This window comes from Dendrobates tinctorius, unplaced genomic scaffold (assembly GCF_039654945.1).
Source record: "Dendrobates tinctorius isolate UK_male_01 unplaced genomic scaffold, ASM3965494v1 ptg000092l, whole genome shotgun sequence".
Taxonomy (NCBI): domain Eukaryota; kingdom Metazoa; phylum Chordata; class Amphibia; order Anura; family Dendrobatidae; genus Dendrobates; species Dendrobates tinctorius.
In genome coordinates this window covers 7,194,054-7,221,833 of record NW_027361760.1, presented here as the reverse complement: position 1 = coordinate 7,221,833, position 27,780 = coordinate 7,194,054, and the positions used below count along the sequence as shown (strand labels likewise).

The window sequence follows — 27,780 nt, the reverse complement described above, 5'->3', positions numbered from 1 at the left end:
TAAATATTGATTTTTTACATCTTCAATTTTAGTCCCGCCATTTGTTATGACCTTGTTCGTTTTTTTCCTCTGTATACACTGGAGACCAGTTGGCAGTGGACACCAGCCGGATCCTCACAACGCAGGTTACAACACGAACAGATAAGGTTACTTTCACACTTCAGTTATTTTACATCAGTCACAATCCGTCGGCTCAACGGATCCATCGCCGATTGTGACGGATCCGTTTTTCGCCGGATCCGACCGCCCTACCTGGCAGGTTTATATACATTTGGGGCTGTGGATATTAGAGTATTCCGGGTTTAAAAAAACGGAATCCATCACTAGATTCTGTCATTTGACGGACAGCGACAGATCCAGGGCCCATAGGCTTCCATTCTAGCAAACTACATACGGCGCCGGATCCGTCGCTGTCCGACTTTTCGATGGAGACAAAAGACGTTCCTATGTCCATTGTCTCCATCTGACAGACAAACAATTTCCGATGGATCCAGCGAACGACGGATGAAACGTGCAGCCATCATTCGGAATCTGTCGCGAATACAAGGCCATAAGAAAAAAACGGATCCGGCGGCATCAGTCACTGGATCCGTTTTTTTCAAAATTTGACGTATTGTGACTGATGGCAAAAAACTGCAATGGGAAAGAGGCCCAAGTTATCAGTTCCCACAGATGCAGCCCCACCCCTTACTGACGTTTACCAGGTGGGCGGAGCCGCAAGTTTTCCTGCAGTGTAATGGGCCGAGGGGCCGGTGGGGGCCAGCGGCGCTGAGCCTGTGGGGAGTTGGCCCGATTCCCCAGTGCTCAGTGTTATGGGCTTGCGGAGCGCACTAAATAATGAAGACGGAATAAGGTGCGTTCGCAGCCCGGGGTCCACCGTGTAGAGATGGTAAACTGCTAATCGGTAATGGTGAAGTGAGTGAAGACCGGTGGGATACCCGCTGACCTGATGTGCACCAGAGTGAACTGTTACCTCACAGAGCCGCTGAAACAAATGCCGGAGCCAGTTAATACTCACAGGGCTCGGCTGGGTGAGCACTATCCAACGGTCACAGAACTCTGCCCCAGAGACTCAGGGCTAGAGTCCCTCTAGACCACTAGTGCTCGGCGCCGCAGCTGCGGTGCCAGCAAGAGAACAGATAAATGTCAATTGCACCAAGGGCGCACTGCACCGCTCCGGCGGACGCCACTAACCACCCAGAGCAGGGAGGAAATCGCTTAACTAGCACATGGCGCCGCTGTAAGAAACACTGCTGCTCATGCGGTGCAGAGGTGTTTGTGCTGGGTGGCACTATATGGCGCTAACGCTCGTGTGGAGAGCGGGATGCTCTGTGGCACATTGACTATGCCACTACTGGCACGGACTCTGACTCTGTAATCCCTATACCATACACAACCAAATGGAGGGGATCTTAATGAGTCAGTCACCAGATCATGCATCTATCATCATACACACAAATAACAATTAGTCTATACTAGCGCATGGCCATGCGGCAATGCGACTCTTTTATAGCAGCGTCCTTCTTGTTCCTTCCTAGTGGTCCAATGGGAGGAGCAATAGGACCTGAGCATGTGACCTCAGACCTCCAATGAGAGGACTTCCCACGGGCATGGTCAGTGGACCGAAAGAAGGACTTAGTCCCAGGAGCTGCTAGCTATTGCAGGTTACAATAGCTGAACCCTGATTAGCAGCAGTAACCAAGCCAACAGACACCTAGAACGACGTCTTTGCTGAGCAGGAATCTCTGTGGCCGCAGAGGACATGGCTTGAGATTCCCCCTGTGCAGTGGGGGAAACTCGACACCTAACACTCACCGCCGTCAGTGCTCTGGAGACTCCTGATGCTTTTTGCTTGGATTACTGGGAGACTTTCCTGAAGAGCCAGCTCCACGCACATGCAGCAGGATGACTTGTACATTCCCACAGAGGCTGCAGGTGAGTGACCGGCCAAGAGCAGAGCTCGGCTTCATAAACTACAAGTGTCAGGGAAGAGCCTTACTGTACTCTTAAAGGGACCTGCTCACTATTTAATGCGGACTGGAAACAGTTCTCACAGGACACTTCTGCGCTGTGGAGGCCCTTGTCTGGTCTGGTGTCTGCACTTCGACATTTAGGGTTACTGTCCCTTTAACATTTCAGTCACAGCAGTCTATACATTCCTGTGGCATCCCCATTACCAGCATTCATTATCATTGTCCTGCTATAGATCCGCCATGTGCATGTGTGGTGGGCTCCGCTCATAGTCAGTAGTGTAGAGTGATTAGCCAGTGGCACATGTCGCCATGACTGAGGTAAACAGTGGCCTGAAATGTATATTGCCGCATTGTGACTGGTAAGCCTCATGCCTGAGGTACTGTGGGTCAAGGCATAATTGTCTGTATAAGTATTGCTCACGGATAGTTATGTCTGGCATCCAGTCAGGTTGTAGCTTTTGTCATCCAAAATCTTGTAAAGAATAAAGCTAGCCTCTGATTGGCTGCCCCAGGTAAGGTGAAGGTTGAGTGCTCATCCGATTACCCTATGTAAGAGACTTCCTCAGGAATTTTTTTTTACTGAAGCCTAAAAAAAAAAAAAAAATACAAAATGAGGAGAAAACCTTCTGATGGAGCCATTCAATTTAGTGAGTCGGTCACTTTGTCCTCCGTCTGACCTCTGTTCAGGTGGTGGTAGCACGGACTACCCAGTTTTTTTGTGTCCGCATAAACAGACAGACAATTCTGAAACGGAGACCAGACTGTTTATATTGGTTCTTCCTCAAATCATTTCTTATGCTGCCAGGTTTTATATTATAACAGTATTTTAACAAATGGAGAACAGAGAGACTCCATCTGATGCATTATAGTTAATGGCTTTGGCAAAGGATTCAGTCTGATTCCCATTTTTAAGACTTCAGACTGAAGGCCCTGACAGAGCCTCGAATGTGAGGTGAAACATAATGAAAAATTAAATTAGTCTTTGCCCTGGTAAACCTTTAACTTTGTATTCTCCATGGATATGACACCAATTTCTGTTTCACTAAGCTCGATACTGGGTAGATATCTGTGGGAACTGTTCAGCCAGTGTGGTTGTACTTGGCACAGCAGTCTAACTTCAATCACATCTTTGCAATATTTTCGAGATCTTCACAGGTATAAACGTCTGGTGTGGGCCAACAATAATCGCTAGAGTTGAGCGAAACGGGTCGAAAAAATTCAAGAGTCGCCGACTTTTGGCAAAGTCGGGTTTCATGAAACGAATCCCGACCCTAGGATGAGGTCGGCCACGAGGTCGGCGACTTACGCGCCAAAGTCGCGTTTCAAAAGTTTGTTTTGCGCTCTTTTTCAGCCAATCAGGATCCACGGACACTGTGGGCAACGTGATGACATAGGCAGGGGTCACCACCATCTTTCAGAAGGGCATGCAAGTGATTGGCTTGCTTTGGTGGGCGTCACAGGGGTTATAAAAGGGCATGCACGCCGACCGCCATCTTACTTCTGCCGATCTTAGCATAGGGAGAGGTTGCTGATTCTGTAGGGAGAGCGTTAGGCAGGGAAGAAGACACCAAAAACTGCTTCTGCTGCTAGCGATTTTGCCTGTACAACACACCAGTCACTGTGCAGTGCAAGGGGAGGCTATATAGTGGTGTATCAGTGGTGTTGGTTGTTGGGCTGCCTTCTAAGGCTTCCTGACATTCCTGCATTGCTGTTTACCCACTGCTCCGCAAACTGCTTTTTTAAAAGCAATCACAATTTTTTTTTTTTGTCCTGCTGAGGTACTGAGCGTGCATTTTTTCACACCATACAGCGGTGTACGCTCCTCACACAGTACCATGTAACGGCTGTTATCACAGCCACAGTGAAGCTATCAGTGAGTCACTCTGTGAGAATAAGTCGAGGACATGTTCCGTTCTTACAGACCTGCACTCTAGGGAGATTCCAATTCTGCCCAATTCTACATACACCTTGTAGTTTGTGATACACTAGCCAATTTCTGCCTGTGACATAGCGCTCAGATATTCAGTGGGCCTCACACAATCCATAAGTGTCCAGTGTCCACAAGTGTGTGCAGAAATTAAAAATCTCCCTTATCCTCTAGTCACTTTGGTCACAGCTCTGCCATCGAGCCTGTGACAGAGCGCTCAGATACTCAGTGGGCCTCACACAATCCATAAGTGTCCAGTGTCCACAAGTGTGTGCAGAAATTAAAAATCTCCCTTATCCTCTAGTCACTTTGGTCACAGCTCTGCCATCGAGCCTGTGACAGAGCGCTCAGATACTCAGTGGGCCTCACACAATCCATAAGTGTCCAGTGTCCACAAGTGTGTGCAGAAATTAAAAATCTCCCTTATCCTCTAGTCACTTTGGTCACAGCTCTGCCATCGAGCCTGTGACAGAGCGCTCAGATACTCAGTGGGCCTCACACAATCCATAAGTGTCCAGTGTCCACAAGTGTGTGCAGAAATTAAAAATCTCCCTTATCCTCTAGTCACTTTGGTCACAGCTCTGCCATCGAGCCTGTGACAGAGCGCTCAGATACTCAGTGGGCCTCACACAATCCAAAAGTGTCCAGTGTCCACAAGTGTGTGCAGAAATTCAAAATCTCCCCTGTCCTATAGACACCTTGTACCTTGTTTTACATTACTATATAGTTTGTTGGATTTTGTCTACATTTCTACCAAAAATGAGGAAGGCTGGTGGAAGAGGCCGTGGAATTGGGCGGGGGTTGGCAGCTGGTAATGATGGTGTTGGTGGTGGATCTGATGGTAGTGGCAAGAGCAAAATAGGACCGAATGCAGGAGGTGTTGAGCCTGCGTCATCGTCTGGCTACATAAGGCCTCGAACGCTTAGTTTTCTAGGAGTTGGCAAACCGCTTTTAAAGCCAGAGCATCAGGAAAAAGTTTTGTCTTACATTGCTGACTCAGCCTCCAGCTCTATCGCCTCCTCTTCTTCAGTTGTAAAAAGTAAAAGCACTGAGTCGTCATTGGAGGCTCATGTTCATGAACCACACCTTTCCTTGTGTCCTTCACCCAAACCAAGATTGAAGGATGACGCAGGCCATACTACTGATTACTCCATGGAGCTGTTTTCACATACCATGCCTGGACTATCAAGTGAAATGGTGAATTACCCAGGCCAAGATGAATCTGACATGGAGTGCACTGATGCACAGCCGCTGATGGATGATTCTGCTGGTACATTCACTCAGAGCACTACATTGTCCTCGCAGTGTACAGAGCCAGATTCTGACCCTGATGAGACTCAGGTGCCCCTTCCCGCACACTATACCACCATACACGGTGACACAGAGGAAGGTGCACATGACATAGAAGAGGAGGTGATGGATGACCCAGTTGTTGACCCAGATTGGCATCCATTGGGGGAAGAGGGTGCTGCTTACAATAGCTCAGATGAGGAGCATCCACAGCAGACATCGACATCGCAACAGCTGTTATCTGGCAGGCCCGGAGCACTCCAAAGACAGGTTCCAAACATCAAAAGAGTTGCTGGACAGCTTGTCCAGAGGGTCAAAAGATCACAGCGTGCTAGGCCGCAAAATGTCTGCCAAAGTAGGAAGAGTGCAGTGTGGCACTTTTTTGAACAAAATCCTCATGATCAGGTCAAGGTTATCTGTAAGAAGTGCGCAAAGACCTTTAGCCGAGGGAAAAATCTGAAAAATTTGAATACCAGTTGCATGCTTAGACATTTAACCAGCATGCACTTGCAAGCGTGGACACAACACCAAACCTCAAGTGCCACATGTGCAACTGATCACAACGAAGGTAGTCAGCAACGCTACATTGTTTCCCCCACTGTAAGCCCACCGGTTAGCACAGCAGCAAATGTTGAGGTGTCGGTGCAATACCACAGCAGTCAGGGAATCCCACTGTTATATCAACGAAAGACTGATTCTAGGCCATCAGAAAGAACAACAACTCCATCACCATCATCAACCCTCTCTCAGTCCGCCCTGTCCACCGCTACTTCCACCATATGCAGCTCTCAAGTCCAGCTCACCCTCCCAGACACTATGAGTAGGTCAAGAAAGTACTCAGTCTCTCATCCGCGTACACTGGGTTTGAACGCCCACATTGCCAAACTAATCTCGTTTGAGATGATGCCCTTTCGGTTGGTGGAAAGCGCAGCTTTCCGCGAACTCATGGCCTATGCAGTACCACGCTATGACCTACCCAGTCGCCACTTCTTCTCTCGCAAAGCCATCCCAGCCCTCCACCATGATGTGAAAGACCGCATTGTCCATGCACTCAAGCAGTCAGTGAGCGGAAAGGTGCACCTCACAACTGATGCATGGTCCAGTCGGCATGGCCAGGGCCGTTACGTGTCCATCACTGCGCACTGGGTTAATGTGGTGGATGCAGGGTCCACAGGGGACAGCGGTGGTGGGACAGTGCTGCCTAGCCCACGGTATAGGAAACAGTTGGCTGTAGGCGTTCGACCCTCCTCCTCCTCCTCCAGAAGCGAAAGCTCGTCCACAGAGCGCAGTCGTACGAGCACTCCATCTGCAGCTGCCACTGTTGCACACGATGTGTCCCCTTATCGAGCAGCTAGTGGAAAGCGTCAGCAGGCTGTGTTGCAGATGATGTGTTTGGGCGACAGACACACCGCCGAGGTACTGGCCGAGTACTTGAAGCGACAAACTGAGTCATGGCTGGGCAGTGTACATCTTGAGGCAGGCAAGGTAGTTAGTGATAACGGCCGTAATTTTGTGGCAGCCGTAGCCCTTTCAAAACTCAGCCACATACCTTGCTTGGCTCACACCTTGAACCTGGTGGTGCAGTGCTTCCTCAAAAATTATCCGGAGTTAACAGCCCTGCTCCAGAAGGTGCGAAGACTGTGCGCGCAAATCCGCCGGCCGCCTGTACACTCCGTTCGTATGCAGAAGCTGCAGCGATTGCTCCACCTTCCCAACCACCGCCTCATTATCGACATTGCAACAAGGTGGAACTCCAACCTGCACATGGTGGAGCGGCTGTGCGAGCAGAGGCAGGCCATAATGCATTTGTGGGAGGATACACGGCCAGGCACTTTGAGAGCAGACATGGAGTTGACAGGTGTGCAGTGGTCGAAGCTGAAAGACCTCTATAAAGTCCTTCAGTGTTTTGAGGAATGCACACGGCTGGTAAGCGCAGACGATGCCATCCTAAGCATGAACATCCCACTTATGCGTCTGCTCATGCAAACTTTGACGCACCTTAAGGAGCAGGCGTCTGCAGCCAATGTTGATGAGGAGGAAGAGGAGGAGGGAATCCTTGATGACATTCAGCCATTGTCTGCTCAGGGACCTCTCCTGGACGAGGTGGAGGAAGAAGAGGAGGAGGAGGATGATGATGGGGATGATTACTTAGGGGAGGAGGATGCATCTCGTGGGGCAAGTGAAAATGTTGGCGTGGCAAGGTCTGGTACAGGGTTTGTGCGTGACTGGAGGGATGTGGATTTGCCAGAAAGTGCTCCTCCAACCAGCACTCGCAGTGCATCATTGACACTGGGAACATTGGCCCACATGTCAGATTATGCCTTGCGGATCCTAAAAAGGGACCCCCGCATTGCCAAAATGATGAACGATGAGGACTACTGGTTGGCCAGCATCCTGGATCCACGCTATAAAGGCAAATTACAAAACATCATGCCACAGGAGAACCTTGACCTAATATTGGCTAATAAACAAGCAACTCTGGTAAATCGGTTGCTTGAGGCATTCCCAGCACACAGCAGCGGTGATGGTTCTCACACGAGCCGTACGGGCCGGGGGCAGCTTGGCAGAGGTGTTCGTGGTGCACACAGCAGAAGTGGCGTTGGAGACAGGGGTTTCATGACAATGTTGTGGACTGATTTTTCAAATACCGCTCACACAACTGGTAATACTGCATCGATGGAAAGTGACAGGAGACAGCAGTTGTCAACTATGGTTACAAACTACTTTTCCTCCCATATCGATTTTCTCCCACACAGGTCATTCCCCTTTGACTATTGGGCCGCTAAACTGGACACCTGGCCTGAATTGGCCCAATATGCCTTACAGGAGCTCGCTTGCCCAGCTGCAAGTGTGCTATCGGAAAGAGTCTTCAGTGCAGCTGGATCAATCCTGACAGAAAAAAGGACCCGTCTGTCAACCCAAAATGTGGATGATCTAACCTTCATTAAAATGAACCATGCATGGGTTTCCAAGGATTTTGTCCCACCTTCCCCTGATGACACATAGGGTGACAGAAAAATGGCTTGCTTTGGTCCACCTCTTCCTGGGACTTCACCTATTTCGCCTTTTGCATCAGCTGAATGTCCAACATCAACATATGCCACTTTCTAAAACTCCCTAACTGTGCTGCCTCCCCCCCATGGCCAGGGTCACGACCTAGCGCACGACACCGTGTGAGTGCCGTTGCCCTGGACAGGTGGGTAGGCCGACTCTTGGGCGCGGGCACAGGGTCCCTCATAGTGCAATCAAGTGTCTCTGACGGTGGTGGTGCACACCCGCCGTCAGACACACCGCTGTACTATGAGGGGCCCAGTGCCAGTACCGACGCCCACGAGTGGGCCCCCCTTGCTTGGGCAGGGCCCCAGCATTTGCAATCTTTACCTCTCCCTGCTCCTCCGCTGTGTAATCTGGGCCGTCAAATCCATACTGTGCCTGACACCGTCTGAGCCTGCCTCCTGAGACATATATTTTGAATGTGTACGCTATCCATACATGTTATCTGGGGATACGGTACCCTTTCTAACCTTTGTGCAATCACGTGCAATCCATACTGGGCCTAACACCGTCTGAGCCTGCCTCCTGATGTATAGACATATATTTTGAATGTGTACGCTATCCATACATGTTATCCGGGGATACGGTACCCTTTCTAACCTTTGTGCAATCACGTGCAATCCATACTGGGCCTAACACCGTCTGAGCCTGCCTCCTGATGTATAGAGATATATTTTGAATGTGTACGCTATCCATACATGTTATCTGGGGATACGGTACCCTTTCTAACCTTTGTGCAATCACGTGCAATCCATACTGGGCCTAACACCGTCTGAGCCTGCCTCCTGATGTATAGACATATATTTTGAATGTGTACGCTATCCATACATGTTATCTGGGGATACGGTACCCTTTCTAACCTTTGTGCAATCACGTGCAATCCATACTGGGCCTAACACCGTCTGAGCCTGCCTCCTGATGTATAGACATATATTTTGAATGTGTACGCTATCCATACATGTTATCTGGGGATACGGTACCCTTTCTCACCTTTGTGCAATCATGTGTAATCCATACTGGGCGTGAGAACGGCTGGCGAGCTGTTAAGCAAGCTACAGCACCTGTGGTTTGCACACGTAAGTTTTTAATTTTTTCAGGAATGACGGTTAGGCCTAATTCCGGAACTGCGGTTGACCTGCACTTACTGGGAAATCATTGTTCGCGGGTAATAATTGTAATCAGTGATCCCCATCACTAACGTTGTTCAGCGGGTTATCTGCACCTGTAAGCTACAAACGCTGGCCTTTTCAGTGTAGCGCACATGCAGCCACGGACATGTAAGGGCATGACACACCAGTTATTGGCCAATCTCATGTGCCAGAGCCTCACATGTCCCTCTATTAAGCCGGACTCGGACCGCGGGGCATGACGGAGTCTCGCTCGTTAACGGAATTAAGCTTGCAATGTGTGCATCTGTTCTGTAGCTGGCATGGTTGAGGTTTCCCAGGTGGAGTCGAATTTAACCGTAGGCTCCACTCCTGGTGGTGCCCTTCTGGACATTCCTTTAAGGTTCAGCTTTGCAACCATACTGCCCACGTAAAACAAACACTTTGCCTTCATGAACGCTGTTTGGAGGGTCATGACACGTGGGAATAACGCCGCCCAATCAGTTAACCTGCTATAGAGATCCTTCGTTGCTCCCAAGCATGACATCACACTCCCTAGGAGGAAGGTAATGCCACTGTGGCGACCGTACTCCTGGGGGCGACACAAGTGCACTGATTCCCAGCCACTGCTCGATGAATCTGCTGGTACATTGACCCAGACCACTACATTCCCCTCGCACGCTACACGGCCTGAATCTGACCCTGATGAAACTCAGGTTACCCTTCCCATATACAGTTCCATCTTACACGGTGACAAAGAGGAAGCTGCAGATGAAAGTGCAGGTTCGGCCCACCCGCCATCAGACACACCACCGTACTATCAGGGGCCCTGTGCCAGTACCGTCGCCAAAGAGTGGGCCCCCCATGCTTGCTCAGGATCACAGCACTTGCAAGGTTGAAATACTGTGCAGTGAGATGGAAGATGGGGACGACGAGGAGTCCAGACTAGTACAGGGATTCCCTAGCGAGGAGACTTATTTGATTGTTTTCAATGTTGGGACAGCAATTTTTGGGGAGCACTATACTCTGGAGAATGATAGATGGGGCCCACCATACACTGGAACATTCCAAAGGTGGACATCAGACACTGGAGCAGCATTTACAGGGCCCATTATACACTAGAGCATTAGAAATGGGGCCCATTATGTTTGGAGCATTATTTGGGCCCATAAGACAGTGGAGCTTCATCCATGGGGACCAACATATACTGTAGCATTATGTGGAGCTCATCATATACTGTTTCAAACATTATATGGGACCAATGATTCTGTATGGAGAAATAGATGGGCCTCGTCATGAGATGTAAAAAGTGAAGTATTTTTCATTGTACTATACCACTATTTCTCTGCCGTATCGGAGCATGATGAGTTGTGGTATGTGTTAAAGGGGCGCTCTTTCGCCCAGGGCACATGAAAACCTGCAGCCAGCCCTCCCCCCCACAACTTTAGCCAAATAACCCCCCTTTTTCAGTGCGTAACTTGTATTATGAAGTTAATTAAGGTTGACAAGCTTAAGTAAGAAGAATTGATGCTTTTGGCATTCAAATGGGCACTGTAGGTGTGTTTCCTGTCCTCCTCTCACTGCCGACTTTTATTCCCCATTGACTTACATTGGGTTTCGTGTTTCGGGACGACCCCGACTTTTCCCTATAATCGGACGATCTTGCTCGACCCGACTTTTGGAAAAGTCGGGTTTCACAAAACGAAACTCGACCCTAAAAAACCAAAAGTCGCTCAACTCTAATAATCGCCATATGAAAGGTGTCCTGACCTACTTGGAAAAAACAGTTCTGCTGAACATGAAGAAATCATGCGTGCCCCACTGCCATTATGGCTGTCAAGACAGGGTTTACATACATTTCCCAACAAAGCACCTCTTCTCTGCTGTAAAATAAACCTGACTGATGGCACAAGTGATTTTACAAGTGTTCTAAGGAGGACGTCCCATGATAAAATGTATGATGGAGGTGCCAATCCTGGGACCACAGCGGTGACCAGTACAAAGGAATTGGACTGTATTTCTGCATGATGTTGGGAACCCCCTATTGTAGTCATCAGTGTGGGTCCTGTGTGCCAGACCTCAAAAATTAGTCTTCTATAGGCTCTGACCATGTATATTCATTAAACTTTCACTCTTGTGTATTTACATATCTGGTTGGGTTAGATTTAAAGGGAGTGTCTTATGTAGACAACCAGTGTCCATATACACTGTCAGGGCATACAGTATAAATGTAGATGAGTGAATAGTCTGAGTGTGAATGAGAGCAAACTGCTTTCAGTTTCGATACAAACAAACAATGTTGCTGGGCTCCCTCTTCCTACCAGTGTGTGTGATGATGTCTCTGCACTGACTGATCCTGTGATTCCCAGGAATGCGGGAGAGGAGAGAGAAGTGAAGTTGTGGCGTCCCTGAGGCTTCAGTCGCCACAGAGGTACTGCACCTTCTCCTAAGGTGTAGTGCCCCACCATCCAGGTAAGGCGGGAACTCCTGACCATCTCCACACCTGCATTCCACACACAGGATAGTTCAGTGGGGTCCACCTAACAGCTTCAGGCTGGGGGTTAGCAGAGCACCCTTCGTGGAACCCTGCTTCGTAACACGAGATGTGCTGGGAGGCGGGTGGAGTGAGATGATACAAAAGAGTGGGAAGAGTGAGAGTTAGTTAGTTGGTGAGAGGAGAGAGAAGAGAGAAGATGGGTGTCTGAGGGACGTGCTGCAGCAGGCCCCAGTGATCTGGGCTGCTGGCACGAGAAAGACCAGAGAAAGAGACTGATAAGATTGCTAACCTAACCTTCCATAAGAGAGATAGAACAGATCGGAAGAACAGATCGGAATGAAGGAGAATAGAAGGACGGTGGGAAGCTGGTTGAAGAAAGATAGAGAACCCTTCCAGTCCAGAGAGCGCAAAGGCCAGGGCCCGGTCCCTGAGGTTGATTGGATCTTTATGTCCGGCAACAGACACCGGAGGAGTAGTGAGCCGCTAACGCCTTGCTCCCATCATAGACTTGGGACCCAACAGCAACTGAATAGAGAGCCGGGACGCAGAGTGGAGTCCCCGAAGCAGGCTACAGCTGTCTGTCATACAAGTAAAGACTAGGAACACCTAGAGAGAGGCATTCCAGGGTAACTAAGTACTGGAGTGCTTCGCACCTAAAGGCGCATTGGAGGAGTCGCTCAGTGAAGGTACATGTTGGCGGAGTGTGGAAGAGAGAATTCTATCCTGCCTGGAGGTTGGCTGGAGCCCTGACCTGGAGAACACAGTATGGAGGCAGGCAGTTGTGTGAACTGCAAACAGTGAGTAAAGCTTTGGAACCGCATACTCTGGTGTCCTCCAGTTATTCCCGCACCACTACACCTGGGTACCAGCATCCATACCAGCCTGCGCCTCTCCTCATCCATTGCACCTACACTGCCCTGGGACTACAGCTCCACCTGTGGGGAGCTACACCATCTTTGCTGCACCACACCATCAGTCCCAGCGGATCTGCATGCAGCGTTGGCTCAACATCTTACTTGCCAAACACCACGGGTGGCGTCACGAACTATTCATATAAACTCTAACACCATTAACATCACCGCCATTGATACCGCTGCTGTGACACATTCCCGCCTGACACCGGCCCGGTACCGAGTGCCCCGCTGCCCTGGGTGTGTGAGGGCGACCCAAAGTCTTCTAAAGATAGTGTGTGACCAGCAGTAGCAAGCAGGTGAGGGGGGGCTGGAGCAGCATGGTGGCAGGCAGTGCCACTGTATCTAGCCAGCAGTAGCCAGCAGGTGGGGGGGGCCTGGAGCAGCATGGTGACAGGCAGTGCCACTGTATGTAACCAGCAGTAACCAGCAGGTGTGGGGGGGCTGGAGCAGCATGGTAGCAGGCAGTGCCACTGTATGTGACCAACAGTAGCCAGCAGGTGAGGGGGAGCTTAGAGCAGCATGATCACAGTGTGACTGTCTGGCAGTGCTGGGCACATAAGGTTTGTGACTGACAAAAAGAACTTAGTGTGCCTGCTCATCCTACCCATTACTTTATGATGTCTCAAAGTCTGTGCTTTACAGAGATCATGCAGACGTGCTCAAGGCAACACACAATAGGGCTACATTCACACTGATTGCTAGTGCTCCGCTAGTATCCTGTTTTGTATGGATCTGCTATTGCAGTGACATTGGCTGTCCCAGCCAAGTCAATGAATTTCACAATTTTGCATTCACACTCTGTGCTTTTTAAGGATCCGTTCTTTGGCTCAAGATTATAGAATCGTAGAGTTGGAAGGGACCTCCTGGGCCATCTGGTCCAACTCCCTGCTCAAAGCAGGATTCGCTAAATCATCCCAGACAGATGTCTGTCCAGCCTCTGTTTGAAGACTTCTATTGAAAGAGAACTCACCACCTCTCGTGGCAGCCTGTTCCACTCATTGATCACTCTGTCAAAAAGTTTTTTCTAATATCTAATCTGTGTCTCCTCCCATTCAGTTTCATCCCATTGCTTCTAGTCTTTCCTTGTGCAAATGAGAATAAAGATGATCCTTCTACAATGTGACAGCCCATGGTATATTTGTAGACAGCTATTAAGTCTCCTCTCAGTCTTCTCTTCTGCAAGCTAAACATTCCCAAATCCTGCAACCTTTCCTCATAAGACAGGGTTTGCAGACCGGTCACCATTCTGGTCGCTCTTTTCTGAACTTGCTCCAGTTTGTTGATGTGTTTTTTAAAATGTGGCGCCAAAACTGGACACAGTATTCCAGATGAGGTCTGACCTAAGAGGAGTAGAGGGTATAATGACTTCACGTGATCTAGACTGTATGCTTCTGTTAATACATCCTAGAATTGCATTTGCCTTTTTTGCTGCTGCATCACACTGACTCATATTCAGTCTGTGATCTATTAGTATACCCAAGTCTTTTTCACATGTGCTGTTGCTTAGCCCTATTCCTCCTATTCTGTATATGCTTTTTTCATTTTTATAGCCCAGGTGTAGTATTTTTCCCGTTAAAAACCATTCTGTTAGTTGCTGCCCACTGCTCCAGTTTATTTATATCTTTTTGAATCCTCTCTCTTCTCTAGTATTAGCTATCCCGCTTTGTCATCAGCAAATTTAATCAGTTTACCCTCAATTCCTTCATCTAAATCATTGATAAATATGTTGATAAATACAGGACTCAGGTCAGAGCCCGTTGGTACCCCACTTGAGACATTCTACAACTGGATGTGCAGCCATTTACGACCACTCTTTGGGTCCGATCACTAAGCCAGTTATGAATCCACCTAACAGTTGCCTTGTCCATTCCATACTTAGCCATTTTTTCAATAAGGATTGTGTGAGATACTTTGTCAAATGCTTTGCTGAAGTCAATATATACTATATCTATGGCATTTCCCTGATCCACCCAATCAGTGATTCTGTCATAGAAGGAAATTAAGTTAGTTTGACATGACTTATTAGTTACAAACCCATGCTGACTCTGTTTAATCACTTCATTCTTATCCAGGTACTTACATACATGTTATTTATAATTTGTTCCACCTTCTTCCCCTTTTTGAAGATAGTAACAACATTTGCTCTTCTCCAGTCTTCTGGGACTTCTCCTGTTCTCCAAGAATTTTCAAAGATTATGGAGAGGGGTTCAAATATTTCTTCTGCTATCTCCTTCAGTACTCTGGGGTGTAATTCATCTGGACCTGGAGACTTGAATTCATTTAGGTTAGCTAAGTGTTTCCTCACTATCTTTCTGTTTATATCCTGGATTTTTCTATTCCCTTAACCCTCCGTCAGGAACAATGGATCTGACAGGCGCAGCTCCTGTGTGAAACCTGATACCACAGTTGGTCTGCAGAGCTTCAGGAAGGAAGATTTAGCTGTGCTGGCTTCTCAGGCTCATTGGTCCCGAACACATCACACTTTATAAGGTTGGTATGTAATGTTTTTAGTCATTACTATTGTTTATTTAGCTTGTTTTATGAATGGATAGAGAAATGTTTGTGCATATTTCATATAAATAAGGCAGATTTTCTTACAAATGAAAGTGTGCTTCTCAGGCACATTGTTCCCTAGTGCATATTCTCTCTCTTGCTTCAGATTATCTTCTGAAATGGAGAAGAAAATGTATGATCTTTCAAAACCCCATCATGTTGAGGAAGTGGGAAACACACTGTTAGATGATGATGATGATGATGATGATGATGATGATGCAGACCCCACAATGAACGAGGATTTTGAAGAAAGTGAGATTGATTCTCATGATGAGGTGGAAGTCTGTGAACTAAATTCTGAAACAGAGCAAGATGGTGACAGTGATGAGGAGGAAGAAGATATAATAAGATTCTATATGGAAAAAGATAAAACAACCAAATGGAACAAGAATCCACCCATAAAAAAATAAGTATGGAACCTCATAACATTATCACTCACCTTCCTGCAGTTATGGGAACAGCACGTAATGCAAAAAATGCAGCTGAATGCTGGAATACTTTTTTCACAGATGACATTCTGGACTCTATTGTCATATACACTAATCAATATATAGACAATATAAAGCAAAAGTTCATCTGTGACAGAATCCTGAAGCCCACGGATGAAATCGAACTGCGTGCATTTTTTGGATTATTATACCTTGCAGGAGCTTATAGGGCAAATCGGCAAAGTCTGGAGGAACTTTGGGGTATAGAAAGTGATGGAATTGAAAAATTTAGCCTTGTTATGTCTCTAAAAAGATTCAAGATTCTAATTTGTTGACTTCGGTTTGATGACAGAACTACCCGAACCGAACGTAAAACATATGACCGGCTTGCTCCAATTTGCGATGTATTCCAAAAATTTGTGGAAAACTCTAAGATAAACTATCGCCCTGGGGCAAATGTCACAACTGACGAAATGCTCCCTGGCTTTCGTGGCAGATGCGCATTTCGTCAATACATACCATCAAAACCTAGCAAATACGGAATAAAAATGTATGCCCTTGTTGATGCCAGTAAGACCTACACATACAACATTGAAATTTATGCTGGAAAACAGCCAGATGGTCCTTACTGTGTCAGCAACAAACCCACTGATGTTGTGAAAAGAATGTCTGAGCCCTTATTTGGATCAGGTCGCAATATAACTGCTGATAATTGGTTTTCAAATTGTGATCTTATTGATTATCTAAAAACGCAGAAGCTTTCATATGTCGGAACTGTAAGAAAAAATAAAAAAGAATTGCCGCCACAGCTTGTTACTGTGACAGGGAGAAAACAGTACAGCAGTATGTTTGCATTCCATGATGGAAAGGTTTTGGTTTCCTATGTAACACGCGAAAAAAAAAAATGTACTTCTCTCAACGCTTCATAATGATGATGCCATCGATCCTAAATCTGAAGCACAACAAAAACCAGAGATTATTACATTTTATAATGAAACCAAAGGGGGTGTTGATACAGCTGATCAGATGTGCTCAACTTTCAGCGTCAGCAGAAACACCAAGCGCTGGCCAATGGTCATATTTTTCGCTATGCTAAATTTGGGTGGTATAAATTCACAAATCATTTACCTTGAAAACCAGCTTGAACCACTCCGTAGACGATTGTACCTGAAAAATTGGCCCATGAACTAATGCTTGGAGAGCTACGCAGAAGTATGAAAACCATCGGTATCCCCTCTGGCCTTCAAGTTAGGCTCAAAAGATTCCGCCCAGATATTGATACTGAAAATCCAACACCTGTACCACCTCCCAAAAGAAGGAGATGCACCACCTGCACCATGGAAAGCGGGAACAGAAGGCTTTCTAATTATGAATATCTCAAATGTCATCATGCAATCTGCCTGACATATGCAAAAATGTATTGCAATTCTTGCTCTTTGCTTTGCAAATGTGTTTTTTCTGGGGAACCTTCAGAATCTAATTCAGATTAATTCTGTGTGTAATATTATTCTAGGTGCCTAGAAAATGTTTTTGTGCCAAAATTTTCTCTTTTTAATAATTGTTACTTGATATCATTGGGGGCTATTTGGTGGGAGTTTTGAAATTTGTGTATATCAAAGTTATTACTTTTATGTTGAGTAAATGGATTTGTTTTGCACCTGATAATGTGTAGTCTCTTTTATTACATCCCTATGAAGGTCTCTGATCACATTTAGATCACTGAAATTGAGAAAATTAGATATTCTAGGCATTTTTCTAGCCTGCGTTTGATAGGCACATTGTTCCATTACGAGTTAGTGCGAATATTGTTCCTGACGGAGGGTTAATAGGACAGTAAAGAACAGTTGATGTTACATTTCTTTTCTGAGAGAAAACAGATGCAAAATAGGAATTTAAAAGTTCGGCCTTCTCAACATCCTGTCTTACCATTTCATCATTTTCATCCTGTAAAAATCCTATAGCATCTTTGACTTTTCTTTTACTTTTGACATATCCCCAAAATCCTTTATTATTGCTTTTGATGTCTCTTGCAAGCCTCAATTCATTGTCAGCTTTAGTAATCTGATTTGTGCCCTGCAAGTTCTGCAGACAGCATTATAGTCTTCTTTAGATATGTCTCCCTCTTATATATTTTTATATTGCACTATAAAACATTGCAACAAAACTGTATGCAAAGTGAATAGGGAATATGAGTGAAATATTTTGGCATAAGAGGGACCCTATTTGAAAGTTCGCATCGGGGCCCATAACTTTGTAGTTACACCACTGAGCACAACACACAAACAACCACATACCGGAAAGGAGAGAGGGGAGGCAGGTGAGGGTCTCTGCCACCTCATTGCAAGTGAACACAGCATTTTATTTTTTTGCAGAGTGCACACTCAGAATCTGTCCCTCAGTCCAGCTGTGTCCCATCCCTACGCTATTGATAGCATAATGCCAATACTTTTGATGGCTCCAGAAGTGCCCAGTCTAAAAGCATGTTGATTAGCTGTGCTGTAGCCTTTCAATGAGCTTTATAAGACTGGTGAACATGAACAGGAAACCGGACTTATAATAAATAGTCTGTGGTCGAGGTTCGGTAACGGACTCCGAACTTTCTTGTCCAGATTCGCTCATCCCTACAAACAAATGTAAAAAATGTTTGTGCAACTACCAGTTGCTTAGAACATTCACCAAAATTGGCAGAGCATGGGTGAGGCTAAGACTGGTAGTCTAATAAATCAAAATTGACACCAATTTAGCACTTGTTTCGTGATATTATATTGATTAGACTTGCCGATTTGCCTTTACTTACAAACCACACTTTCCAACATGAAATGTACAGTAATGATCTGCAGGTTGCAGCAAACAATGGATACAATGCGACACAGAAATCTGTCAAGTGTGCAGACCTTGTACTATTGTACTTCACAAGTCTCTCTCTGTGAACATGAAATATACCGCCTGCCGTAAATAGCAAGTCGGTATAAGAAGCAAGTGATCTGTTGTCTCAAACTGTTAAATCTAGCACTTTATCGTACACATTACTCTATATACAATCTACACCTAAGGAAAATGAATGGCAGGAGTTGTATGTGCGACTAAGGCTGTGCTTACACTACCGCTGTGACAGTTTTTTAATTCTATTTGTCTGTTCCATTTCTAGGAACAGAAAAAAAAAAAATGGATCTATTGGGCAACTGATGAAAAAAGAATCAGAGGAAAGCCATCAATTATTACGGGGTCTGTCTTGTGTTCCTTCATGCAAATGGTTCTGCATGATAAATTTTTTCTTCCATTCTAAAAACAGTGGAACCCAGAAGAACCCATAATAATCAGTGAGGTTTCTCTGCTTCCATTTGTACCAGTTATGCAATGGATCCTTTTTGACATTTGTTTATAAAAATACAAACAAAACGTCAAAACATTAGTGTGAATATAGCCTTAGAGCTATATATTTTTTCCAGAACGATGGCTTCGCTTGAATTGTGAGTTTAGTAAAGATGGGAAACCAGTGTATTTAATTATTTCATTAAAAAGACTTTATTCTTAATGTGTGGGTTTTTTAACCCTTTCATACTATTGGATTAAGAATGGATAGGTGTCTTATTGACACCTCTCCATTATTAACTGGGCTTAATGTCACCTTACAATAGCAAGGTGACATTAACCCCTTATTACCCCATATGCCACCCGCTACAGAGCAACAGGAAGAGAGGCTAAGTGCCAGAATAGGCGCATCTTATAGATGTGCCTTTTCTGGGGTGGCTGGGGCAGATGTTTTTAGCCAGGGGGGGCCCATAACAGTGGTCCTTTCCTAGGCTATTAATATCTGTCCTCCTTCACTGGCTTCCCCTCTCTGGCGAAGAAAACTGCGCGAGAGCCCACGTAATTTTTTCCCGTGAATACATTTTATTAAATACATACAGGTCCCAAATTTTACAAATACTACTAATAGTATTAGTCACTGACATGTATAAATCTACCTGTTCTGCAATGGTTTACTGTATGTAAACCATGTCTCCTATCCTGTTGGCTTCTGTAATGATTTTACAGAAGCCGACAAGCGAATTAACGGCTAATCTTCTATCTATATCTCTACGCAATATAAAGAATGATTATAATATGTGTTTTGAAGAATATTTTGTTTTAAAACGATGTGTAAATGATAGAGAAGTGCTCTATGTAAAAGCTTGTGATAAAAAAAATAAAATCGCATTGCAGTCTGATAGCAATCACACTGCATTCGGATGTAAATCTGATGCCATGTGTGAAAAATCTGATTCTGCTTGCACATAAAATGCATGCCACTCGCATGACAAGTGCATTACACTTGTCTGACTCTCCTGCATCAAAATCAGACCATTTTTAATTGCTAGTGTCTCTCTGCCCATACTCTTCCTCTCTGCCCAGGAGCTGTGGTATAATCAGACCATGTTCCAGCACAGTCAGAAGTAACCATTAAAGGGAACCTGTCACCCCCCCTGGGCGTTTTTAACTAAAAGAGCCACCTTCAGCAGCACTAAGGCTGCATTCTGTGAAGGTGGCTCTTAAGTTTCTGACCCCCAGTAACGCCAAATTAATAACTTTTATAAATAGGTCCTCATACCTGTAATGCGTCCCATAGGTATGGTATGTCCCCATGAAGCAGCCACCTCCCCGCCATCAATGTCTCTGTAGCATCTGTGCCCCACCTCCCATAGCCATCCATCATGCCCCTGCTCTGCCATCTGTGCCCCGCCTCCCATAGCCATCCATCATGCCCCTTCACTGCTGTCTGTGCCCCACCTCCTTCTGTCTCCTATGCCGGCGCCTGCTCTGTAAAAACAGATCTCGAGCATGAGCAGTGCACAATGCCTGTGAACTGACATCAGGCGATCATGCCTGCGTATTGTGGAGGCCCCAGATCCTGTCCCGCAGTGTGAATACATCATAACACACACACACTGCGTGGCAGGATCTGGGGCCTCCACCACACGCAGGCGTGATCGCCTGATGTCAGCTCATGGGCAGCGTGCACTGCGCATGCCTGAGAACTGTTTTCACAGAGCAGGCGCCGGCATAGGAGACAGAAGAAGGTGGGGCACAGACGGCAGAGCAGGGGCATGATGGACGGCTATGGGAGGCGAGGCCCAGACACTACAGAGACATGATTGACGGCGGGGAGGCGGCTGCTTCAGTGGGATACACCATACCTATGGGACGCATTACAGGTATGAGGACCTTTATAAAAAAGTTATATTTCGGCATTACTGGGGGTCTGAAACAGAAGAGCCATCTTCACAGAATGCAGACTTAGTGCTGCTGAAGGTGGCTTTTTTTAGTTAAAAATGCCTGGGGGGCGGGGGGTGACAGGTTCCCTTTACGGTGACACCTCATTTGCGATTTTTTTTTCAGCTGATTTTTGGATGAGACTCACCAATGCAAGTCAATGGGTGCGAGAAAAAAAGCAGACGAAAAATGGGCAATCCATTTTCCATCCGTTTTTAATGGATACATTACTATTCTGTGTCATAGAACACTGTAAATGGTCCTGTAAAAATAGTTGCCTAGAAAAAAAAATGCAAGGCATACGGATGAAAAACGGATGTAAAACGGATGGTGCGAAAACACATGATAATCGCATAGTTTTGGTCCGTTTTTTCCATCCAGAAAACAGACCTTTTCTTTTTCTCGCAAATGGGTATGAGCACTTACACAGTACACAGCAGTGGCACAATTCATAAGATTATCTCAGCATTGGAAAAAAAAAAATGTTTAACACATCAAATTGTGGAACTTATTATAAGATCTATTATTTGAAATGTACTTTGTGGGGAAACCTTTTTAACCCCTTAAGCCCCAAGGGTGGTTTGCACGTTAATGACCAGGCCATTTTTTGCAATTCTGACCACTGTCCCTTTATGAGGTAATAACTCGGAAATGCTTCCATGGATCCTGGTGATTCTGACAATGTTTTCTTGTGACATATTGCACTTCATGTTAGTGGTAAAATTTCATTCAAATAACTTGCGTTTATTTGTGAAAAAAATGGAAATTTGGCGAAAATTTTGCAATTTCCAACTTTGAATTTTTATGCCCTTAAATCACAGAGATACGGTACACAAAAAACTTGATAAGTAACATTTCCCACATGTTTACTTTACATCAGCACAATTTTGGAACCAAAATTTATTTTTGTTAGGAAGTTATAAGGGTTAAAAATTTACCAGCGATTTCTCATTTTTGCAACACCATTTTATTTTTATGGACCACATCACATTTGAAGTCACTTTGAGGGGTCTATATGATAGAAAATACCCAAAAGTGACACCATTCTAAAAACTGCACCCCTTAAGGTGCTCAAAACCACATTTAAAAAGTTTATTAACCCTTCAGATGCTTCACAGGAATTTTTTGAATATTTAAAAAAAAAATGAACATTTAACTTTTTTTCACAAAAAAAATACTTCAGGTTCAATTTTTTTTATTTTACCAAGGGTAACAGGAGAAATTGGACTGCAAAATTTATTGTGCAATTTGTCCTGAGTACGCTGATACCTGATATGTGGGGGGGAACCACTGTTTCAGCGCATGGCTGAGCTCAGAAGGGAAGGAGCGCCGTTTGACTTTTTCAATGCAAAATCGGCTGGAATTCTGATCGGACGCCATGTCACGTTTGGAGAGCCCCTGATGTACCTAAACAGTGGAAACCCCCCACAAGTGACCCCATTTTGGAAACTAGACCCCCCAAGGAACTTCTCTAGATATGTGGTGAGAACTTTGAACCCACAAGGGCTTCACAGAAGTTTAAAACGTACAGCGGTACAATTAAAAAATCATATTTTTTCCACAAAAATGATCTTTTCAGCCCCAATTATTTTCCCAAGGGTAAAAGGACCCTAAAAGTTATTGTGCAATTTGTCCTGAGTACGCTGATACCCCACATGTGGGGGTAAACCACTATTTGGGCGCATGGCAGAGCTCGGAAGGGAAGCAGCACCATTTGACGTTTTTGGCTGGAATTGAGATCGGACACCATGTCGCGATTGGAAAACCCCTGATGTACCAAAACAGTGGAAACCCCCACAAATGACACCATTTTGGAAACTAGACCCCCTAAGGAACTTATCTAGATGTGTGGTGAGCACTTTGAACCCCCAAGGGATTCACAGAAGTTTATAATGCCCGGGCATGAAAATAAAAAAATCGTATTTTTTCCACAAACATGATCAATTAGTCCCCAATTTTTTTATTTTCCCAAGGGTAACAGGAGAAATTGGACCCCAAAAGTTGTTGTGCAATTTGTCCTGAGTACGCTGATACCCCATATGTGGGAGAAAACTACTGTATGGGCACACGTCGGGTCTAGGAAGGGAAGTAGTGACGTTTTGGAATGCAGACTTTGATGGAATGGTCTGCGGGCGTCATGTGCGTTTGGAGAGCCCCTGATGTACCTAAACTATTGAAACTCCCCACAAGTGACCCCATTTTGGAAACTAGACCCCCCACGGAACTTATCTAGATGTGTGGTGAGCACTTTGAACCCCCAAGTGCTTCACAGAAGTTTATAACGCCCGGGAGTGAATATAAAAAGATTATTTTTTTCCACAAAAATGATATTTTTGCCCCCAATTTTTTTATTTTCCTAAGGGTAACAGGAGAAATTGGACCCCAAAAGTTGTTTTGCAATTTGTCCTGAGTAGGCTGATACCCTACATGTGGGGGTAAAACACTGTTTGGGCGCATGGCAGAGCTTGGAATGGAAGGAGCACCATTTGACTTTTTCAACTCAGAATTGGCTGGAATTGAGATCAGACACCATGTTGCATTTGGAGAGCCCCTGATGTGCCCAAACAGTGGAAACCCCCAATTCTAACTCCAACCTTAACACCAACACACCCCTAACCCTAATCTCAGCCGTAGCCCTAACGCTAGCCCTAACCCTAATGGGAAAATGGAAATAAACACCTTTTAATTTTATTATTTTTCCCTAACTAAGGGGGTGATAACGGGGGGTTTGATTTACTATTTATGGCAGTTTTTATGTTTGGCAGCTGTCACACGCTAAGGCTGTGTGCCCACGTTGCATTTTTGTAAGCGTTTCCACAACGATTGTGCTGGCTCAGACGCTGCAGAAATGCTTACAAGATGCTTCTAATTAATTTGCATGCGTTTTTGGCTTTTTGTGCCAATGCATGCGTTTTTAACCGCTCAGGAATCGCTTAGCGGCTAAAAACGCAGCATGCACATTATTTTCCGCATAGCTGAGCGTTTTTAGCCATCCCCAATGTTCCCAGAAATCGCGCATCAAAAAACGCGCCAAAAACGAGCGTCTTTTTCTGCGCGTTTCTGGGAAAGGGGATCCTATTCCTGAGCGTTTAAAAACGCTAGCGTGGGCACATAGCCTAAAAGACGCTTTTTATTGTAAAAATAGTTTTTGCATCACCACATATTGAGAGCTACAATTTTTCCGTAATTTGACCCACCGAGTCATGTGAGGTCTTATTTTTTGCAAGACGAGTTGACGTTTTTATTGGTACCATATTCGGGCACGTGACATTTTTTAATCGCTTTTTATTCCGATTTTTGGGACGCAGAATGAACAAAAACCAGCGTTTCATGAATTTCTTTTGGGGGGTGTGCGTTTACACCGTTCCGCGTGCGATAAAATTGATAAAGCGGCTTTATTCTTCGGGTCAGTACGGTTACAGCGATACCTCATTTAAGTCTTTTTTTTATGTTTTGTCGGTTTTATGCAATGAAAACTAATTTATATAAAAAATAATTATTTTTGCATCGCTTTATTCTGCGAGCTATAACTTTTTTATTTTTTTGCTGATGATGCTGTATGGCAGCTTGTTTTTTGCGGGACAAGATGACGTTTCAGCGGTACCATGGATATTTATATGCGTCTTATTGATCGCGCGTTATTGCATTTTTTGTTCGGCAGTATGATGATAAATCATTTTTTGCTTCGTTTTATTTTTATTTGTAAGGGGTTTGCTAAAGGCGTTAACTAATGGGACAGTTTTATAGGGCAGGTAGTTATGGACGCGGCGATACCAAATATGTGTACTTTTATTGTTTTGTTTTTTTTATTTCCAAAAAGTGAATTTATTAGGGGAATATTTTTTTTTTTTTTCTAATTTATTTGGTGATTTTTTAAAATTATTTTAAACACTTTTTTTTACTTTATTACATAGTCCCAGGTGGGACATCACTGTCCTGTGACAGATCGCTGATCTGTCCCATCACAGATCACTGTGACAGATCAGCGATTTGTCACAGGCACTGCTGCAGACTTCCTCATGCCTGCGCTTTGCAGGCACTGAGGAAGCCGGCTCCCTGCAGGCCCCCGTCGCCATCTTGGATTTGGGGGCCTGCAGGGTAGGAGCCCCCCACAGGAGCGCTGCACATTGTGCTGCCGTGGGGGGCTCAGGGAAGCACGGAGGGAGCCCCCTCCCTGCCGATGCTTCCCTTTAACCCCCAGTACACCGCAATCGTGTTTGATCGCGGTGTACAAGGGGTTAACGTGTCGGGGGCGGTCCGTGACCGCCCCTGACACATTGTGCCGGGTGTCAGCTGTGATAATCAGCTGACACCCGGCCGCGATCAGCGGCGCTCACCACGTGGGCGCCGCTGATCGCTATGACGTACTATCCCGTCCCTGGGAATTAAGTCCCAGGGCACATGGACGGGATAGTACGTCTCATGGCAGAAAGGGGTTAAAGGAATTTGAAGTTTAAGATATCTACACTATACAAAATTATTAACACAACACTTTTGTTTTTGCTCCCATTTTTCATGAGTTGATCTCAAAAATTTGACTTTTTATATCTACACAAAAAACATTTTTCTCTCAAATATTGTTCATAAATTTGTCTAAGGCTACTTTAACACTTGCGTTGCACAGACCTGCGTCGGTCTGCGCATGGCCACCGCTAAGCTTCACCCCCTGCCACGCCTCCTCCTGTAAGCTCCGCCTATGGGCGCATGACGCTGCATGTGACCTGCGCACCCCATCTTTAGCATTGGGTACACAGGCATGTGTTTTCCGGCGCATGCGTCCTTTTGACGGTGTGCTGAGCGCACCAAAATGCAACACAGTTAGGGAAAGATGTAAAGGATAAGATAAGAGGGTAGCTATAAATTAGGATAGGATTGTCTTTAGTATAGTGGGGCACAATAGAGTCAGAAAACTAGGGTGCCAGTATAAGAATAGTTAAAATAGGTTATTTCCAAGTCGGGAGGGGTAGGAGTGAGTGAGATTTTCAAAGGGAGACTTCCCAATTCTCGGTCAGTCAGGGTTAGCTTTTTAAAGCATTGTAAAAATAGTTGTAACGTTAAGAAAGTGCTAGAGAGTGATTCAGGAAAAGGCGGAACAGGCCAGAGGGCCACACAGTACAAAAAGGCACAGAACTCTTGGGGAAAGCAGAATGCAGTTGTCCGTCACTTGGCACATGGTATCCCATAGAGAATACAGGGCCTACGGCACAAATCAGGACGGAGGAACTTTTCATCTCCCATCGAAGGGAGCCAAAGCAGGAACCTATACAGGAGAGTGGGCTCTGGAATATGGAAACAGCAGCGCCAAGGCAATATTTCCACACTACACAACATATGGGAAATTTTCTTTGCAGGGTGCCAGGGTGTGCTGGAAAAGCAGCCCCTCACCATGACTACCACCTTGGCGTAGTTGGCAGGATTTAAATTCCTCGCATTCAGAAAGCAGAAGAGCCCCTGGAACGGCAAAGATGGCAGCTGTTAGAAACTTTAAAATGGCAGATGATGGCGCTGAGGCTGGCGGTAGCTCCAGCCATTATGGGTGTCCCTAGCTGAAAACAGCGTTAAAATCCATCAGGGGTGGGTGCTGGCCTGAACCCAGGTTGCAGCCCCTTGTGAGCGGTGCCTGCCCCAAATAGGCGTGGGTAAGGAAGAAGCCCTGTCCACTGCAGCAGATTCCTAAAGAATGGAAAGAGTCCGAAGCTGAATGGGCGGAGCAAACGGAAGTGGCTCCACTCATTAACGGAGTCCGGAAGGAGAAGCTCTCATGGAGAACAGAACAATGCCATTGATGAGCACATGTCATTTCGAGGAGGCATCGGGCGGTAGGACTGGGAGCCGTCCCTGACTAAGCCAAAGTTGGAGCCACGACACCGAGGCCTGTGGAATCTGAAGAGGAGGACCTCAAGAAAGATGTTCTCCCTTTCCCAAACAACTGTTTTCTGTTCACCTGGCCAGTGAGGAAGGATGAGAGTAGCTGTGATATGGAGGAGGCCAAGGACCATGAAATGCAACAGGAGAAAGAAGTGATCAGGATGTCTGAGTCAAGTGGCCATGGAGTGGTCACAGCGGTGGCTTCCAACTCACATGGACGGAGTGGAGGATCATCCTGGTCAGAAGCATCCTGGGCAGCGAGTCCAACATCTGCCTTAGCCCCTACTACTGACCCACAATCTGTCAGAGGAAGCTACAGTATGTGGATATCGGGAGTTGTGGAAGAGAAGAGGCCGGAACGTCGCATTAGTCAGGAGCTGCAGCATCCTGGAGGTGGAGCCATTGTCGGCCAGATGACACGCGACATGATAAAATATTTTAACCCTACCAAAGGATATGGGTTTATCCAAGAGGACGGGACTGGTGAAAAGCTCTATATAAATGCTGGGTCCATCACATATGAGGGTCCTTTGCAAGAGACTGGGTGGCCTTCATGAAGGAGGAGGGGTCCAGAAAGGAAAGGCACAGAACACTCGGCAAAAGCAGAATGCAGTCGGCCGCCACTTGGTAAAATGGTATCCCTTAGAGAACTTGTGCTGTACTGAAACTGCCATGGATTCTTTGTTATCAAGTAAGTAAAGTTGTACTGTTAATGTGGAATACGGTGTCTCTTCCTTCCTTAGTGTGTGATAGCGTCCGGTGACAGGACTATGGGATCAGCAGGATCTGCAAACGTGAGATTTGTGCAATACTCCCACCCCACACAACAGAAGGGACATTATATTTATTTTGCAGGGTGCCAGATTGTGCCAAAACGGAGCCCCTCACCATGACTACCACCCTGGCCACTTCACAGA

General features: G+C 45.8%; 1 protein-coding gene across 3 annotated transcripts in view; it reads right to left on the bottom strand.

Annotated features, from left to right (window-relative positions):
* Positions 1-27,780, bottom strand: part of C2CD4C (C2 calcium dependent domain containing 4C) — a 302,746-nt gene that overhangs the window by 234,865 nt on the left and 40,101 nt on the right. The window contains exon 2 of one of the 3 annotated variants that reach the window (XR_012234249.1): positions 10,641-15,611. The exons of the other annotated variants lie outside the window; for them this stretch is intronic. The gene's annotated coding sequence lies outside the window, so the exon portion shown is untranslated. Of the gene's footprint in view, positions 1-10,640; positions 15,612-27,780 lie in introns of those variants that run through there. 3 annotated transcript variants of the gene reach the window in all.